The sequence below is a fragment of the Homarus americanus genome, unplaced genomic scaffold (genome assembly GCF_018991925.1).
Source record: "Homarus americanus isolate GMGI-L3 unplaced genomic scaffold, GMGI_Hamer_2.0 scaffold34354, whole genome shotgun sequence".
Classification (NCBI taxonomy): domain Eukaryota; kingdom Metazoa; phylum Arthropoda; class Malacostraca; order Decapoda; family Nephropidae; genus Homarus; species Homarus americanus.
This window is the reverse complement of record NW_024727436.1, coordinates 56,378-74,462: the sequence shown is the minus strand read 5'-3', so window position 1 is coordinate 74,462 and position 18,085 is coordinate 56,378.

Here is an 18,085-nt window from a genome sequence, read left to right as displayed (position 1 = left end):
AGGAAGGAGTGTGTGAGGTGGAATGAAGGGGAGGTGAAGGGACGAGAGGGGGAGGAGGTGAAGGAAAGGAGGGAAGAGAAGATGGTGGGAAAGACCAGGAGAAGATGAGAGAAAGGGAAGGGAAGTGTGTGTGTGTGTGTGTGTGTGTGTGTGTGTGTGTGTGTGTGTGTGTGTGTGTGTCTGGGCTTAACACTTCATACACGAGTCACGTTGATGTCTATTGGCTCAGGTCCATCATGACGTCACACATGTAAACGATCTCCTTCCGCATTGTGTTGTAGGAAATGTTGATGTATGACGTCATAGTGTGGTGCTACACTGTGTTTTATTGGAGCTTGTCTTTAGTGACGTCATACATATAAACAGTACCCCTCCATATTGTTTTGCTGGAAGTATGTTGGTATATGACGTCATAGGAGGATGTTCTAATGCTTTTTGATTGGTTCTTACCCTCGTGACGTCACACTGGTAAAGAATACCCCTTCACGTTGTTTTCCTGGAAATATATTGATAAATTACGTCATAGGTATTAAGACACTATGTGATTGGTTCTTGCCTTCGTGACGTCACACACACAAACAAAACCCTTCCGCATTGTTATGGGTTTACCCGTGACGTCATAGTAGGCTGTTATGCGGCATCGTCGTGGCTCTGGCGTCCTTGTGCAGTGGATTCGAACCGGAGAACTAAGCGGAAATATTAATGGTTGACTTGAGGGATTCGAAGCAGGATTCTCAGAGACACGAGACAAGGCTGAAATAATAACAGTCTTGGTGTAATTATGACGCCATATTTAACTACCACGGTGTTGTAACGTGAGAGTTGAAGTGGGTGTTGGTTACCTGGCCACGTGTAGGTGTGGCCATGTGTAGAGGTGGCCAAGTATAGATGTGGCTAAGCGTAGGTGTGGTTAAGTGTAGATGTGGCCAAGTGTAGGCGTGGCCAAGTGTAGGCGGGGAACTAGATATGGCCAAGTGTAGGTGTGGTCATGTGTAGGTTTGACCAAGTGTAGGTGTGGCCAACTATAGATGTGGCCAATTGTACACACAACACACTGATCCTACCTATATTGGTACGCTCTGTGGCCAGGTGGGTGTGGCCACATGTTGGGTCACCTTTCACGCCCACAACAGGTGAGTGTGGGCGTGGGCGTGGTTCTTACCTGAGGCCAATGTATCATACACTGGTTAATGGTGGTGATAGTGATGGTGGTGGTGATAGATGGTGAGGGTGGTGGTGATAGTGAGGGTGGTGATAGTGATGGTGGTGGTGGTGATAGTGATGGTGGTGGTGATAGTGATGGTGGTGGCGATAGTGATGGTGGTGGTGTGATAGTGATGGTGGTGGTGATAGTGATGGTGGTGGTGATAGTGAGGGGTGGTGGTGGTGATAGTGGAGGGTGGTGGTGATAGTGATGGTGGTGGTGATGGGGTGAGGTGGTGGTGATGGTGTGTGGTGGTGATAGTGATGGTGGTGGTGATAGTGATGGTGGTGGCGAGAGGTGATGGTGGTGGTGGTGATAGTGATGGTGGTGGTGATAGTGATGGTGGTGGTGATAGTGAGGGTGGTGGTGGTGATAGTGGGATGGTGGTGGTGATAGTGATGGTGGTGATAGTGATGGTGGTGGGCGTGATAGTGATGGTGGTGGTGATAGTGATGGTGGTGGTGATAGGGTGATGGTGGTGGTGATAGTGAGGGGTGGTGGTGATAGTGAGGGGTGGTGGTGATAGTGAGGTGGGATAGTGATGGTGGTGATAGTGAGGGGGGTGGTGGTGGTGATGGTGAGGGTGGTGGTGATGGTGAGTGTGGTACTGGTTGTGGTAATGATGGATGATAGTGATGGAGATGATGATGATATAGGATGTAGATGATGGTGAGAATATTAGTAACGTGACATTATACTTCAGGTCAGGTCAGGTCATTGACCCAGTAAACTGTGTAATCATCATCATCATCATCTGGACCAATCAGCTGGCAGCACTTAATAAAGCAGACCAATCAACCGACAGCACTTATAGAGCGGGCCAATCAGGTGGCGGCACTTATGATGGAGACCAATCAGGTGCGTAGAATGTGAGTCATTTCTGGCTGATGTTGATTGTGGAAGGTCGGGTTTATAGAGAGAGAGAGAGAGAGAGAAAAAAGAGAGAGAGAGAGAGAGAGAGAGAGAGAGACAGCAGAAAGAAAGGAGATAAAGAACCAAACACCGAAAACAACCTAAGACACAAAACACACACCAAAATAAACACCGAAAACTACCTAACCACACAATACTAAACTAAACATCGAAAACAACCTAATCTACAGAACTAAACAAAAACAACCTAAAACACACAAAACAAACACCGAAACTAAACTAAACCTTTCCACCACGACATAAACAAATCACACTGCAAACAACGGGTAGATACGAACTCACTATTTACCTGTGTGATGGGTAGGAGGAGTCTGGTAATGGTGAGAATGTGGTGAGTTAACGCAATTTCACGCACCCATACGCACTCTTGTGAACCCTGGGGAGAAAGAGAGGGAAGGTAGGGGAGAGAGGGGTAGGGAGAGTGAGAGAGGGAAGGAAAGAGAGAGAGAGGGAGGGAGGAGGAGGGAAGGAGGGAGAAAGAGAGAGAGGGAAGGAGGGAGAGGGAAGAGGGGAGAGGAGAGAGGGAAGGAGGGAGAGGAGAGAGGGAAGGAAGGAGGAGAGAGAGAGGGAAGGAGGAGAGTGAGAGAGAGGGGGAAGGAGGGAGAAATGAAAGGAGAGAGAGTGGGGTTGAAAGAGCGGAAAGGATAGAGAGAGATGGAGTGAAAAAATTGATAGATAAATAGAAAGAGAGAGAGAGAGAGAGAGACATCTACACACACACACACACACACACACACACACACACACACACACAGTTTCAGTGCCTTTATTTGCAAACTTTTTACTCCTGAAGGTGTAAATTAGGTGTTTTTTACTCCTGAAGGTGTAAATTAGGTGTTTTTTACTCCTGAAGGTGTAAATTAGGTGTTTTTTACCTCTGAAGGTGTAAATTAGGTGTTTTTTACTCCTGAAGGTGTAATTAGGGTGTTTTTACTCCCTGAAGACTTCCTAAGGGTAAATGGTGGGAAGGAAGGACCCGGAAATGGCATTCTTTCACCTTGTTTATGTGGTGTTGCCGTCTTGGGGAGTTTATATATAAATTTCGGATCATTAGGAGTTTATATATACATAAAGGTGATGCTTACTTGTTTATTTAAGATGTTTACTTGTTTATTTATGTTGTTTACTTGTTTATTTAAGTTGTTTATTGACGATGTTGTTAATCGCTTATACCCGGAAGTTCAATTCTTATTATTTGAAATGTTTACATGGTGGTGTTGCCATCTTAGAGGGTCTGTGTTTATTTGTTATGGAAGTTGCACCTGTCGTTGTTCTGTGTCGTTTCTTGCCTTTGGTTTGTTAATGTGTTCGGGTTTTAAAATTTGGCTATTGTGTTATGAGTCGATATCTCTCTCTCTCTCCTGGCTCACATCAAGCCACGCCCACCTCCAGATAACACGCCCATTAATATTACGGATAAATGGTACAGGTGATAGTGAAAGGTCAGTGTATTAATTAATGCCACCTGTTCTATCTCTCATCTCTCTATCTCTATCTCACTCTCTCTATCTCTCTCTCACTCTCTCTGTCTCTATCTCACTCTCTCTGTCTCTATCTCACTCTCTCTATCTCACTCTCTCTATCTCACTCACTCTATCTCTATCTCACTCTCTTTATCGCTATCTCACTCTCTCTATCGCTATCTCACTCTCTATCTCACTCTCTCTCAGACTCTCTCTTTATCTCACTCTATCTCTATCTCACTCTCTCTATCGCTATCTCACTCTCTATCTCTATCTCACCTCTCTCTCCCTATCTCCACTCTCTATCTCTCTCTCTCTATCTCACCTCTCTATCTCTATCTATCTCTTCTTTTATCTCTCTCTCTCTCTCTCTCTCTCGTCACCATTCCTTCCCTCAATAGCCTCCTGCTCTCTCCGGTTCCCACGCCCAGGCAAATATTCCCACGGTGTGTTTAAACTCCTCATAGTGTGTTTGTTCGTCTCGCTCTCGTAGCCAGCATATTTTAGCACTATATTCCCTCGGTCGTATAGAATTTAGTCTTTAAATAATTCCATAGTGTTTTTTTTTTCTACGGTATCTTAAAAAAATTCCCACAGTTTCTTAAAAATTCCCATCGTCTACTTAAAATTTTCAGTTAAAATTCCCACTATCTACTTTAAATTCCCAATCGTTTATTTAAATTCCCAGCATCTACTTAAAAATTCCACTTTGTTTTAAAAATTCCAGTCTATTTTAAAATTCCCCACCGACTACTTAAATTCCCACGACGTGTTTAAAATTCCCACCATCATCTGTGCTATATTTCCTGATTTATTACGCCCTCTGCTGGTGATATGGGCGGCGCTGGTGGGTGGGTGGTGGATGATGGTATGGGCGGTGCGGCGGGTGAGTATTAGGGCGGCGCTGGGTGGGTGGGTGGTGGATGATGGGTGGTATGGGCGGTGCTAAGGCGGGTGAGTATTAGGGCGGCGCTGGGTGGGTGGGTGGTGATGATGGGTGGTATGGGCGGTGCTAAGGTGGGTGAGTATTAGGGCGGCGCTGGGTGGGTGGGTGGTGGATGATGGGTGGTATGGGCGGTGCTAAGGTGGGTGAGCATTAGGCGGCGCTGGGTGGGTGGGTGGTGGATGATGGGTGGTATGGGCGGTGCTAAGGTGGGTGAGTATTAGGTGGCGCTGGGTGATATTAGGCAGTGTTTGATGGATATAAGGGAGGGCAGTATTAAGAAAAACCAGACACCTGAAGAATGACTAAATAACACTACAGTAAATAATGAATAAATCTCTATGTATTTATTTACTTCAATCACAAAAAATCTAAAAACTAAAAAAACTAAAAAAAACTGGGTATTTTATTTATTTTAACCACATATCTGATTCTTTTAGTTAATTGGGGCGTGTTGTGTGTGTGTGTGTGTGTGTGTGTGTGTGTGTGTGTGTGTGTGTGTGTGTGTGTGTGTGTGTGTGTGTGTGTGTGTGTGTGTGTGTGTGTGTGTGTGTGTGTGTGTGTGAGAGACCAGAGGCTATGAGGGGGGGGGTGAGGGTGGGTAAGAGGAGGGGAATGAGGGTGGGTAAGAGGAGAGGGATGAGGGTGGGTAAGAGGAGGGGGGTGAGGGTGGGTAAGAGGAGAAGGGTGAGGGTGGGTAAGAGGAGAGGGGAGGGTGGGGTAAGAGGAGAGGGTGAGGGTGGGTAAGAGGAGAGGGATGAGGTGGGTAAGGAGAGGGTGGGTAAGAGGAGAGGGATGAGGGTGGGTAAGAGGAGAGGTGAGGGTGGGTAAGAGGAGGGGTGAGGGTGGGTAAGAGGAGAGGGGATGAGGGGGTGGGTAAGAGGAGAGGGTGGGTAAGAGGAGAGGGATGAGGGTGGGGTAAGAGGAGAGGGGTGAGGGGTGGGTAAGAGGAGAGGGGTGGGAGGGGTGGGTAAGAGGAGAGGGATGAGGGGTGGGGTAAGAGGAGGGGTGGGGTAAGAGGAGAGGGGTGGGGGTGAGGAGAGGGATGAGGGGTGGGGTAAGAGGAGAGGGGTGAGGGTGGGTAAGAGGGAGGGGGTGAGGGGTGGGGTAAGAGAGAGGGATGAGGGGTGGGTAAGAGGAGAGGGGTGGGTAAGAGGGAGAGGGATGAGGGTGGGTAAGAGGAGAGGGGTGAGGGTGGGGTAAGAGGAGGGGAGGGGGGTGAGGTGGGGTAAGAGGAGGGGGGGGTGGTGGGTAAGAGGAGGGGGAGGGTGGGTAAGAGGAGGGAGGGGAGGGAAGGGAGGCAACTAGGTCCAGCACATGATCGATAAGTTTGGCTGCTTGTTAGTTTCGCTGTGTGTGTGTGTGTGTGTGTGTGTGTGTCGTGTGTGTGTGTGTGTGTGTGTTCGTGTGTGTGTGTGTGTGTGTGTGTGTGTGTGTGTGTGTGTGTGTGTGTGTGTGTGTGTGTGTGTGTGTGGAACCATCATCACCTATCACTACCAGCACCACCCACCATGACCACCCACCACCATCACACCACCATCACCACCCACCACCACCACCCACCACCACCACCTCACCACCACCACCTACCACCACCCACCACCACCACCACCTACCACCACCACCTACCACCACCACCTACCACCACCCACCACCACCACTACCACCATCACCACCTACCACTACCACCACTACCACCTACCACCACCTACCACCACCTACCACCACCTACCACCACTACCACCACTACCACCATCAGTAGTGTCACCTCATGGCTTGGAATTCAGACTGAGTAAATATGATTGATCGTATCTCAAGTATTGGAGGAAGGAGGTGAGATGTTCCCTCACTCTCACCTCACCTAGGTCACCCTCCACCTAGGTCACCCTCCACCTAGTCACCCCTCCACCTAGGTCACCCCTCCACCTAGGTCACCCCCTCCACCTAGGTCACCCCTTCACCTAGGTCACCCTCCACCTAGGTCACCCTCCACCTAGGTCCCCCTCCACCTAGGTCACCCTCCACCTAGGTCACCCCTTCACCTAGGCCTCCACCTAGGTCACCTCCACCTAGGTCACCTCCACCCAGGTCACCCTCCACCTAGGTCACCCCTTCACCTAGGTCACCCTCCACCTAGGTCACCCCCTTCACCTAGGTCACCCTCCACCTAGGTCACCCCTTCACCTAGGTCACCCCTCCACCTAGGTCACCCTCCACCTAGGTCACCCCCTTCACCTAGGTCACCCCCCCACCTAGGTCACCCCCGTCCCCCTAACACCTCCCTTAGGTCTCCCCCAGTAAACCACCTCTGAACTCTCACCGACCTCTGACAACCTCATTGGCTGATCTGTCTGACCTCTCACCGGCCTCTGACAGACCTGTCGCTGATCCCTGACAGACCCACTGATTGACCTCGTACTTGACGCGAGCTGCTCCTGACCTGATTTTCACTACTTGAGGAGCAGGCGAGGAGTGACTTCTCTCTCTCTCTCTCTCCTTGCCCCCTTCTCAACCTTCTCTCCTCCGTATCTTTCCTCACTGTTTTCCTCTTCCTCCCTCTTCCTTTCCTCCTCCCTCTCCCTCCCCCTCCTCTCCTCCCTCCTTCTCTTTCCTCTCTCTCCTCTCCTCTCCGCCTGCCATCATCACCATCATCCCAGAATCATCATCATTCATTATAACGGTGTGTCGAGGTCGGCGTCTCACTAGATGTGAGGAGAGAGAGAGAGAGAGAGAGAGAGAGAGAGAGGATGAGATAGATAGATAGATAATAAAGTCGATTTGGGGGTTAAAATTTATAACGTGATCTCGTAAATTTAGAGATATCTCGTAAACATTTTGAGATGTCTCGTATGGATTATCTCTCTAGTATAAGTGTCTCGAGGTCTCTCACTGTCTCGAGTGGCCCTTGAAGATTTTTCTTTGTAACAAATAAGGCTTTTATATTAAACACGGTGCGGCCCTTTGAGAGAGAGAGAGAGAGAGAGAGAGAGAGAGAGAGAGAGAGAGAGAGAGAGAGAGAGAGAGAGAGTAGTGGTGGTCGTCAAGATATATAATGAGGTGGCACACAGCAGGTCGTCGCCTCTGCTGGGTGCCGGACACGACCTGGCACTCTGGGGCACCGTGTGTGTGTGTGTGTGTGTGTGTGTGTGTGTGTGTGTGTGTATGCGTGTGTGTGTGTAATAAAGACGAAGAAGCATATGAAACACCATCAATTGTCACCTAACCCAACCTAACCCCACCCACACCTGATCACCTACATAAGACCAGACAAGGTACACAGGTAGTTAACACGTACAGGCAGCGAGACCCAACTTTATTTTGTTTGGGATGACTTGTGAGAGAGAGAGCCAGCACACACACACACACACACACACACACACACACACACACACACACACACACACACACACACACACAATTCATTTTCAGGCTCCATGTCCCATTAAACCTCCCAATTAATATCGTGAAATTAAATCATTTACAGAAGCTACACACACCCTGCTGGTCTCCACCTGTTTATAATTAATTAAAAGAGAATATCCTGTACCCCTATTGTGTGTGTGTGAACTCTCTCTCTCTCTCTCTCTCTCTCTCTCTCTCTCTCTCTCTCTCTTCTCAGACCAAGATGTTGCCAGAATTCACCAAGGATTATGACGTCATTCATACTGCGAATAACAGATGTAATTTTCACTGTTATGAAGGTTAGGTTAGGTTTTCTTTCCTCTCCTCTGTTCTCCTTTCTCCTTCCTCTCCCTTCCTCACAGCCATTAACACAACATAAATCCATCCAACCACACACACACACACACACACACACACACACACACACACACACACACACACACACACACACACACACAAGCAACAACACTCATGTATCCTGGTGGCGTCTTGGTGCTGGAAACTGGTGATTCTTAGCTGTGTGTTAATGGTGACCTTAGTGAACCAGGCAGGTCACCCTCCCCACCTGTTAGTGTTACCTGGTGAGGATGGGTGAGAAGGGAGGTAGTGGTAGTAGTGGTAGTAGGCGGTACAAGGCTGCGTCCACCTGTCACGGCAGGTACCCCAGCAGGAGGGTCGTTGTCAGAGGTGTTCAGTAGCCAGTGATTACTTCCAGAGTAACACCTGTAGGTCGACACTCAGGAAGGGGGAGGAGGAGGAGCCGTGTAGAGGAGGAGGAGGAGGTGGAGGAGGAGGTGAGTCATGTAGGAGGAAGGAGGAAGAGGAGTAAGAAGGAGGAGGAGGAGGAGGAGGAGGAAGGAGGTGAAGACACGTAAGAGGAAGGAGGAGGAGGAGGAGGGAGACACGGAGGGAGAAGGGAGGAGGAGGAGGCACGTAGGGAGGAAGGAGGAGGAGGAGGCACGGGGAGGAAGGAGGAAGAGAGTAAGAAGAAGGAGGAGGAGGAGGAGGAAGGAGGTGAAGACACGTAAGAGGAAGGAGGAGGAGGAGGCACGTAGGGAGAAGGAGGAGGAGGAGGCACGTAGGAGGAAGGAGGAGGAGGAGGCACGTAGGGAGGGGAAGGAGGGGAAGGAGGAAGGAGGAGGAGGAGGAGGGAGAGGTGGAGACATGGAGGAAGAAGGAGGAGGAGTTAGCATGAGGAGGTGAAGCATCTAGGAAGGAAAAGAAGGATAGGGGAGAGAGAAGAAGGAGAGAAGAAAAGGATAGGGAGAGAGGAAGAAGGACAGGGAGAGAGGAAGAAGGATAGGGAGAGAGGAAGAAGGATAGGGAGAGAGGAAGAAGGACAGGGAGAGATGAAGGGTAGGGAGAGAGGAAGAAGGACAGGGAGAGAGGAAGAAGGACAGGGAGAGAGGAAGAAGGATAGGGAGAGAAGAAGAAGGACAGGGAGAGAGGAAGGGAGACAGACACGTCACTTTCCTGCCCCATGCCCTCCACACCTGTTCATGACGTCATCAGCAATAATTAACAGACAGGTAGTAAGAGAAAACACCTGTTGACACCTGTTGAGTTTGTTCCAATTGCAAACTGTTAGTGTATGTATGTATGTATATGAGTGTATGTATGTATATGACTATGTATGTATGTATGTATGTACCTGTATGTATGTATGTACCTGTATGTATGTATTTTTTATATATGTATGAATGTCTATGTGTATGTATGTATGTATGTATGTATGTATGTGAATGAAGAGGAAGCTTTCTATAGTGACCTTGACATATGGTGTGTATTGTGGTGACAGATAGATAGATAGATAGATAGATAGATAGATAGATGGATAGAAAAGAGAGAGAGAGAGAGTTTTTATCTAGTGGGTCTCTCTCTCTCTCTCTCTCTCTCTCTCTAGTCATTATTTACCTTTCTCTTTCCTCTTTACCACACCTTCCTTCCCTTCACTTCTGTTCATTAATGTTCTCTAAAGGTTTTCTGTCTGTTCTTGTTTTGTTCTTCCTCTTGTTCTTTGTTCTTGTTCTCTGTTCACTGTATTTTGTTCTTGTTCACGGTTCTCTGTTCACTGTTCTTTGTTCTTGTTCTGTTCTTCCTTTTGTTCTCTGTTCTTGTTATCTGTTCTTTGTTCTTTGTTCTTCCTCTTGTTCTCTGTTCTTGTTCTTTGTTCGCTGTTCTTCCTCTTGCTCTCTGTTTGTTCTTTGTTCTTTGTTCTTCCTCTTGTTCTCTGTTTGTTCTTTGTTCTTTGTTCTTCCTCTTGTTCTCTGTTTGTTCTTGTTCTTTGTTCTTTGTTCTTCCTCTTGTTCTCTGTTTGTTCTTGTTCTTTGTTCTTTGTTCTTCCTCTTGTTCTCTGTTTGTTCTTGTTCTTGTTCTTTTGTTCTTCCTCTTGTTCTCTGTTTGTTCTTGTTCTTTGTTCGCTGTTCTTCCTCTTGTTCTCTGTTTGTTCTTGTTCTTTGTTCGCTGTTCTTCCTCTTGTTCTCTGTTTGTTCTTGTTCTTTGTTCGCTGTTCTTCCTCTTGTTCTCTGTTCCCTAGGTTTTTGTTCATTATCTTGTTATTTGTTCTTGGTCTCTGTTCTTGTTCTCTGTTATCTAATGTTTTCTCTTCTTTGTCTTGTTCTTCTTGGTTAGGTTAGGTTATGGTTTGGTTAGGTTATGGTTTGGTTGAGATGGTTTGGTTAGGTTATGGTTTGGTTAGGTTATGGTTGGTTGTTATGTTATGGTTTGGTTAGGTTATGGTTTGGTTAGGTTATGGTTTGGTTGGGTTATGGTTTGGTTGGGTTATGGTTTGGTTAGGTTATGGTTTTGGTTAATGGTTGGTATGTTATGGTTTGGTTGGGTTATGGTTTGGTTGGGTTATGGTTTGGTTAGGTTATGGTTTGGTTAGGTTATGGTTAGGTTATGTTATGGTTTGGTTAGGTTATGGTTTGGTTGGGTTATGGTTAGGTTATGTTATGGTTTGGTTGGGTTATGGTTTGGTTGGGTTATGGTTTGGTTAGGTTATGGTTTGGTTAGGTTATGGTTTGGTTAGGTTATGGTTTGGTTAGGTTATGGTTAGGTTAGGTTATGGTTTGGTTAGGTTAGGTTAGGTTAGAGGTTAGGTTAGGTTAGGTTAGGTTAGGGTTAGGTTAGGAACAATGGTGACGAGCTATAAAAGACAGGAAGTGGAAATTTAAGTGAAGCGACTGAGCTAAGATTAGTGACCACCCGGCTTACTAACTAACCTATCTCTCTCTCTCTCTCTCTCTCTCTCTCTCTCTCTCTCTCTTCTCACTCACCAATCCTACGAGGCGGAAGGATGTGATTGGAACTCAACAAAAGTGACGTCACGCACTCAGGCACCATAGCCAGCAGGAGAAACCAATTATTAGGGACTATACACACACACACACACACACACACACACACACACACACACACACACACACACACAGGGAAGACAGAGATGGATTACTACTCTATCATAACAGTGTCTTAGGAGGAGGTAAATAGTTGTCTGTCTGTCTATCTCTGTCTGTCTATCTATCTGTCTATGTCTGTCTGTTTGTCTGTCTGTATTAACGTTGTTTCTGTCTATTTGTTTATTTTTTAATGTTGGAAAGGGCTAAAAGGTATGTGTGTGTGTGTGTGTGTGTGTGTGTGTGTGTGTGTGTGTGTGTGTGTGTGTGTGTGTGTGTGTGTGTGCGTGTGTGTGTGTGCGTGTGTTGTCCCAGCAGTCTATTAAGGCGGTTGGTGGGGATGGAAAGGGGAGGGTGGGTGGGTGAGGGGGCTGGAAGGTGGGTGGGTGAGGGGGGCTGAGAGGGGAAGGGTACATTGGAAGAGGAGGGAAAATTGACTGCAGGTAGAGAAAGGGAGAGAAAGTGGTTAAGGGAAAGGGAGAGAGAGTTAACAAAGGGTAGACGGAGAGAGAAAGAAGAGAGAGAGAGAGAGAGAGAGAGAGATGTGTGTGTGTGTTTAGACAGACAGACACACAAAGAAAGACTAATATGTGTGTGTGTGTGTGTGTGTGTGTAGATATATAAACAAAACAAGGAGAATCAACCTAAAACAAACAAACCTCCAAACAAACACACCTCAAACAAACACACCTCAAACAAACACACCTCAAACAAACACACCTCAAACAAACACACCTCAAACAAACACACCTCAAACAAACACACCTCAAACAAACACACCTCAAACAAACACACCTCAAACAAACACACCTCAAACAAACACACCTCAAACAAACACACCTCAACATAAACCAAACCAAACAAATTAACCTTTAAACAAACACCTGAAGAACTTACCACAAAAAGTTAATAATAATAAGACTATGAACCTAACATTCAGATGGTATTAGTATTAACTAACTCAACCTTGATGTTACGTTTGGTATGTGTACAGGAGGTGGTAAACAAGTCCCCCTGGTAGGTGTCAATACCAACCAGGTGAGGTAACAGTGCTCTTCAGGTGAGCGTATATGATCCTGGTACCGGGATTTATGAGTTTTAGTTCCGGATTTTTGGGTGATTTCTGGATTTATGAGTTTTGGATTTCCGGATTTTTGGGTGATTTCTGGATTTATGAGTTTTGGATTTCCGGATTTTGGGTGATTTCTGGATTTATGAGTTTTGGATTTCCGGATTTTTGGGTGATTTCTGGATTTATGAGTTTTGGATTTCCGGATTTTTGGGTGATTTCTGGATTTATGAGTTTGGATTCTGGATTTATAAGTTGCAAATTCGGATAGATGGATAGATAGATATAGATAGATATATAGATAGATAGACAAGTAGATATATAGCAAAAAACATACATACATACATACATACATACATGCATACATATACATACATACAGGCAGACAGACAGACACAAAAGTCAGGTACAGGTTTCTCTTATTCCATAATACTGTAGGAAAAAGCCACCGAGGTCATCCTGTAGGTCATGCAGTCACTATCCCCCCTTAGCGATGTGGGCGTGGCCTTCACCTCCTTCCTCCCTCCCTCCTACCTCCCTCCTACCTACCCTCTCCTCCCTCCCTCCTTCCTCCCCCCCTCTCTCCCTCCTCCCTCCTTCTCTCCCCCCTTCCCCTCTCTTCCGTTAGAGGTTAAGTGACCACAGCCACTATGCTAATACGACCCCTTGACGATTAGGGGGGGGTGGAGAGGAAGGGGAGAAGGAGGGAAGGAGGAAGTGGAGGAAGGGGAGGAAGGAGTGGGAGGAAGGAAGGAGGGAAAGGGGTGGGAGGAAAGTGGGGGGGAGGAAGGGGGTGGAGAGAGGAGAGGGAGGTGGGAGGGAAGGGGTGAGGGAGGGAAGGGGTGGGGAGGGAAGGGGGGAGGGAAGGGGTGAGGGGAGGGAAGTGGGGAGGGGAAGGGTGGGGGGAGGGAAGGGGGGTGGGGAAGGATTGGGAGGGAAGGGGTGGGGAGGAAGGGGTGGGGAGGGAAGGTGGGGAGGGGAAGGGGTGGGGAGGGAAGGGGGTGGGGAGGGAAGGGGTGGGGAGGGAAGGGATTGGGAGGGAAGGGGGGGAGGGAAGGGGTGGGGAGGGAAGGGGGTGGGGGAGGGAAGGAGAGGGGTGGGGGGAAGGGAAGGGGTGGGGAGGGAAAGGGGTGGGGAGGAAGGGGTGGGGAGGGAAGGGGTGGGGAGGGAAGGGTGGGAGGAAAAGGTAGGGGGGAGGGTTGGGAGGAGTGAGGAGAATAGAATGGAAGGAAGTGCTAGGAGGAGGAGAGGAGGAGAAAGAATGAAAATTGGGGAGATGAGGAGGAGAATAAAGGTTGGGAGGAGATGGGAGGAAATTGTTGACCAAACCAACCAACACCCAACCAAACCAAACTAACAAACCCTACCCCACCAACCAACCCAACCTATCCCACCAAACCCAACCAACCAAACCAAACCCAACCAACCAACCAAACCCAACAAATCCAACCTAACCCAACTAAATCAACTCCTTAGAGACAGGTAATCCCCATCCTTGTAGTTACCTATAACCCCAAATTTGACCTTTCATCTGACCTCTGACCTATAGTAAGTGACGTCATTCGTAACTCCTATGCGAATATGGTAAATGATATATATATATATATATATTGTGTTATTTAAAGTTGATGTACATACACATGGTCCCCCCATGTGTGTGTGTGTGTGTGTGTGTGTGTGTGTGTGACAGACAGACAGACATCATCTGTCAATATATGACAAATCCTCTAGGGTTCGTGGCGGAGGAGGTGCCAGGTGGAGGAGGAGTGTGCCAGGTGGTGAAGAGTGCCAAGGAGGTGCCAGGTGGTGATGGAGGTGCCAGGTGGAGGAGGAGAGTGCCAGGTGGAGGAGGAGGTGCCAGGTGGAGGAGGTGTGCCAGGTAGAGGAGGGTGCCAGGTGGAGAGGGAGGGTGCCAGGTGGAGGAGGAGTGTGCCAGGTAGAGGAGGAGGGTGCCAGGTGGTGAAGGAGAGTGCAAAGAGGGTGCCAGGTGGTGATGGGGGTGCCAGGTGGAGGAGGAGTGCCAGGTGGTGGTGGACGGTGCCAGGTGGAGGAGGAGGTGCCAGGTAGAGGAGGAGGGCAGGTGGAGGAGGGTGTGGAGGGGGAGGGAGGGTGCCAGGTGGAGGAGGAGTGTGCCAGGTGGTGAAGGAGAGTGCAAGGAGGGTGCCAGGTGGTGATGGAGGGTGCCAGGTGGAGGAGGAGAGTGCCAGGTGGTGGTGGACGGTGCCAGGTGGTGGTGGAGGGTGCCAGGTGGAGGAGGTGTGCCAGGTGGTGAAGGAGAGTGCCAGGAGGGTGCCAGGTGGTGATGGAGGGGTGCCAGGTGGAGGAGAGTGCCAGGTGTGGGAGAGTGCCAGGAGGTGCCAGGTGGTGATGGAGGTGCCAGGTGGAGGAGAAGTGCCAGGTGGTGGTGGAGGTGCCAGGTGGTGAAGGAGAAAGGAGAGGTGCCAGGTGGTGATGAAGAAGGGTGCCAGGTGGAGGAGGTGCCAGGTGGTGGTGGAGGTGCCAGGGTGGTGGTGGAGGTGCTAGGTGGAGGAGAGAGCCAGGTGGGAATGCCAACCATCTTAACAAGTGACCATGTTAGGTTGTCACTCTTCGACTTTTCAATTTCCACTCTGGCTCTCCCCTCTCTCCTCTCTCTCTCTCTCTCTCTCTCCTCTCCCTCTCTCTCTCCTATCTCTCCTCTCAGTATAACCTCCCCTTCCCTCACCAAGGGAAAACAAGTAAATTGTATGTATACCAGAAGTTGTAAACACGACACACACACACACACACACACACACACACACACACACACACACACACACAACACACACACACACACACACACACACACACACACACACACACACAAGAGATTCGATCCAGACCAATCAATTCACCTGACCACATATCGACCACTGTGCCACTGTAGTTCCCCAGACGAGGGGGGGGGGGGTGCATGTAGGGGTATGGGAGCATGAGTGAGGGAAGACGGTAGGGGGAGGGTTGTCATGAAGGGGTGGGAAGAGGTTAATAGGTATAGGGGAAGAGGAGGAGGGGGGAGTTGTTCTGAGGTGATTGATGGCTGGTTATAGGAGGGGGGTGGGTTAATAGCTTGAAGGGGAGGGTTAATAGCCAGGAAGGAGGGGGAGGGAAGGAGATAACAGTGAGGTAGAAAGAGGGAGGGGAAGAGGGGATGGAGGGAAGGAGAGGAAGGACATGTTAAGATGGAGGGCCCTTCAGGAGGCATAATGTCCTGGAAGAGGTGGTGAGGGTCCTTAGGGGAGGGGTGAGAGGGAAGGGTGAAGGCCCTAGGGGAGGGTGAGAGGGAAGGGAGGCGGTAAGAGGGGTGAGAGCCTGAAGGAGTCTGTGAGAGGGAGGGGGTGAGAGGAAGAGGAGAGGGCAGGGGTTGACTGTGAGTGGGTGCCCAAGCTTGTTAATTTTAGGTGGGGGGGGAGAGGAGAGGAGGAGGAAGGAATGGAGGAGAAGGAAAGAAGAAGAAAGAAGAAGAAAGGAGGAGGAGGAGGAGGAGGATTCATGAGAAGACAAGAGGGGTCAAGAGGGTGAAGGTGAGGGAGGGAGGAGAAGGAGGTGAGAAGGAAAATGGGAGAGTGAGACATCTCCTCCCTCCTCTTCTCTCTCACCTCCACCATCCACCTCACCTCCTCACCTCCCTCCACCCACCATCTCCACCACCATCTCTCAGACAGTGTTCATCATCGCTACTCTTCATCTCTCGGCGATAAAAATGCCAAATTAACCTGAGTCCCAAACGCTGGATTCTTGACTTCCCTTGACCGCCCCGCCCGTATACGAACACTTCTTAATTAAAGCAGGGGTAATAGTGTATTGGTTGTAGTTATTGTTATTGTTATTATTGTTGTTTTAGTGTTATTATTTTTATTATGGTTATTTATTATTATTATTATTATTATTATTATTATTATTATTATTATTATTATTATTATTAAGGTGTGTGTTGATTGTTGGCCAGATCTCCCAGACAAGGTCACGTGCCACCTGGACAAGAGGTCAGCTAGTCAACTCCTCTTACCCAACCCTAGAGGTCACGGAGGGGAGGAGGATCTGGGTGAGGCCGAGAGAGAGACTATAATATATCACCTAAGTATAACACTATATTAAGCTACAGTACACACACACACAACACACACACACACACACACACACACACACACACACACACCTCTTGAGTGACACCCATTATCAGTAACATATAGCAACAAATTAACTAACTGTCAACCCTCCTCATCACTACCACTCTATCTGACCAAGGAAAGGTCTCTCTCCTTTTATCTTCTCTCTCTCCTTCTCTCTCTCTACGAGGAATAAGAAAATAATAAAAAAAAAGTAATTAGTAAAATGAATAAAAATTGAATTAAAAACGATAAAAGTGGAATAGGAAAAATGAATAGAAAAGGAATAAGAAATAAAGGGACTAATAAAAAGGGAGGAGAAGTTAGGGAACGATCCTTCATTATAATGCCTCTACCTTGGATGAGAGAGAGAGAGAGAGAGGGGGAGAAGGGAGAGAGAGAGAGAGAGAGAGAGAGAGAGAGAGAGAGGGGAGAATTGAAGTGATGGGGGAAGGAGGCGGTAGGAGAGACAGTAGTAGTAGTAGTAGTAGTAGTAGTAGTAGTAGTAGTAGTAGTAGTAGTAGTAGTAGTAGTAGTAGTAGTAGTAGTTGTAATAGTAGTAGTGACAAAAAAAGTAGCATAGCGTGAGGTGGCGCTCGAACTGGTTAACTACTTACCGATAAGGCAAATGGTTTCAGCCTTAACAAACAAGAATTTACAGATGCCATTGTTTCAAGGTACGGTTCCGTAGATTTGCCTCCCAATGCGTGTGTGGTTATTCCTATGATGCGATCACGCCATGGTTTGCAAGAAGGGGGCTTATATGCATGAGGCATGACGAGGTAAGGATCCGCAGCAAAATAGTTGAAGGAAACCTGTCAATGAGAACCGACCTCCTTCCACCTGATGGCGAGATCCTCCAACACAGGACTTCAAACACATCTAACAAGCCCGTGGACGTCAGTGCTCGAGGATTCGACGCGGGGACAGCGAGCCCTTCGACATCAGGATTTTGATCCCATGGCTGTTTGTCACCAACCTAGCCTCGATGCTCCATAGGAGGAACGAGAACGACAAGAGAAGGGCAAGGGAGAGAATTCAAAATGTCGATCGCCAGCTTCAATTCGCTAGTGTTCACAACCTCTGGTGGATGGGCCCAAGCGCAAGATGTTTCTACGCCAGACTCCCGAGCTGATCTCGAACAAGCGCAGCCCAGAAGATGTCACAGCCTGATGAGATGTCGACTGTCCTTCCCTTCGGTCGGCTTTGCTCGCCTCAGGGGAACGAGATCCCCTACCCGTCAACTGCCGCAGATATCGACTATGAGGCTACAGTCAATGAATGCCGCACGATCTGCGGCCAACTAATTTAACACAGATAGAAAGTTGCTTATGTATTAGATATTTAATAAGGTAAATAAATGAAACGAAGGTGTGGCTAGAGGCTGAGGCCACGTTAAAAAAAAAAAAAAAAAAAAAAAAAAAAAAAAAAAAAAAAAGTAATAGTAGTAGTAGTAGTAGTAGTAGTAGTAGTAGTAGTAGTAGTCACTGCTTCCGTCACTTTCACTCTGGGATGATAAATTTGTGTACACCAACTACCACTG